A 2,835-nucleotide genomic window follows, 5' to 3' on the forward strand; every position below is an offset into this window, starting at 1 on the left:
TTTGCCACCCAGCGGACCGGGTTCGAACCCCACTGGGCCCCTTTTGCTAGGTTTCGGACACCAGTGGTGGTGGCGGTGGTGGACAACTACGACGCGTCGCGACACCCAAGTTGTGATCTCGTAACAGCGTTCGCTGTGAAATGTATGAACAGCATCGCAAGAACAAGTCGTTGAATAGCAGCTCAAGCAGTCAGCGTGTCGGGATTTCTCGGGAGGCGACCGGGGCACGGATCTGCAGACGTCCTTACAAATGCTCACGCTATCTCGCTCTCCCGTTATCCTCGCTGAACAGGCGCAGATGTTGGGTACCCTCAGGCGCGAATAATCTTACTCGCCTTCAGTGTGATTTCAGCTCTACTGCTAATGCATCATGCAGTGAACACAAATGAAGAGGCAAACCAGATCACGAGGCACGATGGTTCAAATAACGTATTCTTTGAAACACCCTATGGTGGCGCCGTGGTTTAGTTGGTTAAGGCGCCTGTCTAGTAAGCAGGAGATCGTGAGTTCAAATCTCACCGGTGCCTTTCTTTTTTTTTTTTTGCATTGTGCGATTCCTAAAACTTCGCGCATAGATTTTACGCGACTACACAGCCGCCATTGTTGAGTGTACAATTTGTAGCTGCAGTCAGGAGTGAACGCTGGTACGACGTTTATTGCCATTGTTTCCTAGTTACTGTAATAACGTTAGCTTCCAATTACAGTGATCTTAACCCGGGAGCTGTGGCTGCATTTTTGATGGAGAAGAAAATGCTGTAGGCCCGTGTGCTCAGATTTGGGTGTGAGTTAAAGTTGGTTCGGTAATCAGAGATGGTGTGACTTTGGCATATCGCATTTGCCTGACACGTTTAGTAGTTAGTGATACATTAAAGACCCTCATCAACATTAAGCGTTCCGATCGTCAGGCATGCCCACTTAGTCCTCCTTTGTTGAGCATCTATATAGAAACGTTATGCTTATCGTCTGCTAGTTTTATTGAAAATGAAGACGGTCACCACTGGAAACCAGGACGATACAGCCGAATTCATACGGTGTTTTCCGGAAATAAAATTAGCATATTATGCAGCATTCGTACGGCATATGTAAAAAAAATGTCATCTGGTTACCCCCACCAAACTCCACCTGATGCTCCCCTCCTTACCCCCATCGTGAAGTCAGTGATAGAAGTAAGTAGTCTACATAATTTGCGAACAGTGACATAGAAGGAAAGCTGTCTTGTACACAAGATATATGCGGGGGTACCTTCTCCTAAGCCGCTTAACTACTATAAAAACTATGCTCACAATGAATACTCGATGCTTAGATGCCTGTGTTAAACAAAGCTTGTGTTCAAAACATGGTTATTTTTAAGAATACAGTTGCACACAACTCGAGTCGGGTGATGCGGTAAGCTTCTTAATTACTGGCTTCTGTGGCTAAGTAATATCAGAAATTAGGCTTTGCTAGAGAGGGATCAAATGTATTTCACTTTTAATCACCAATTAGTTTACCTAACGCATGGTTTCAGTTTTCTCGTTCGCCTCTGTCTGCTCAAACAAAAGTTATGTGCTCAACATCAATTTCTAGGATTTAATGTGTCAAATAAGATATGATTTTGAGGCACGCTCTAGCACTGTTATCAGGATTAATTGTGACCACGTGGGGTTCTTCAATGCAATCATATATTTTGGGTCACGGTTGTTCTTTGTATTTCGCCCCCATCTAAATGCGGCCACCATGGTCACCATCGAGCATAAAAGCGCGATACCACCTGTGCTATATATACTGTCACGGAAGTTTCCTTGATCAACGTCCACGTGCATGCATACCGCGTACAGGGCGAAGATATATCGTCAGAAAAAAATTGATGCCGCAGCTACTACTTCCTCTGTTGTTTTGTTGTTGTTGTTTCTTTACTACAAAAGGGGGCAGTGTGGTATCAACTCCACAAAGTCTTATAAAAGAAGGCATATTAGCTGGCACTAGCTTAGCACAAAATGCAGCACGCAACCAGAAAATGATGACGAGGAAGTCGCCATCACTGCACAGCACTGTCCCTTCGATGCCACCCACATGCATAGACGCAGTCCGCTCTGCAGAGCTTCTCTCCGTTTTCGAGTGCTCTCTCTGTGAGAGTAGCCTTCGGACAAAACTTGTATTTTTTTCTAAACCACAGTGCAGTATTACCGGCGCATTGGCTTTTCGAGCTGTCCGCTCTAACATTAATCTCAGCAGAATCCCACGCACGTGCTTTCCCCGCGGTACACTGCGGCCGGTGGTGTGGGCGCGAGCGGCAGAGTTGTGTCGCGACTCTCCGCCAGGTGCTGTTTTTCGGCGCGCCACCTATCCAGTGCTGGTCTCCCATTGTGTTCTTGAGCACTTGGAACATTGTTAGCAAATGTGCGTCACGAGATGTTTGATGGACTGAGTGTCTCAAAGAAAGGCGATCGGCACTCGTAGAACTATCAACCGGCGAAGGGAAATTTACTAAGAGTGCTCAAGCAGAGTTTAAATTACTCTGCCTTTCTAGTCCAGTCCAGAGTAGAGACCATTAGCTTCTCACGTCATAGAACTGTGCAGGACTTCACATCACAATAACAGTTCTATCCCTTAATATTTCGATTTGACTGCTTGCCTTCCACGCTGCAAAATGGAACGCCAAACGCCCAAACGCTCTCAGATGCGTTGCTCATTATATTTATTTATATGTTTATTCATTTATATTTATTTATTTATCTGTGATTGGGAATAATTGGCGGGAGCGTTTATCTTGAGAGGGCATTCTACTATTCACTGGTGCAATTAACGAGGAGTAGCTTCAATTAGCAGAAATACGTAATGTACCACAAAAAATGG

At 45.2% G+C, this 2,835-nt stretch overlaps 1 non-coding gene across 1 annotated transcript; it reads left to right on the top strand.

The window, feature by feature from the left end:
- The first annotated feature begins 453 nt into the window (after nt 1-453).
- Nucleotides 454-527, top strand: TRNAT-AGU (transfer RNA threonine (anticodon AGU)). Its single transcript has one exon. It is a non-coding gene; the product is annotated as a tRNA-Thr (tRNA).
- The last annotated feature ends 2,308 nt before the right edge of the window (nt 528-2,835 follow it).

Source organism: Rhipicephalus microplus, chromosome X (genome assembly GCF_043290135.1).
Source record: "Rhipicephalus microplus isolate Deutch F79 chromosome X, USDA_Rmic, whole genome shotgun sequence".
Classification (NCBI taxonomy): domain Eukaryota; kingdom Metazoa; phylum Arthropoda; class Arachnida; order Ixodida; family Ixodidae; genus Rhipicephalus; species Rhipicephalus microplus.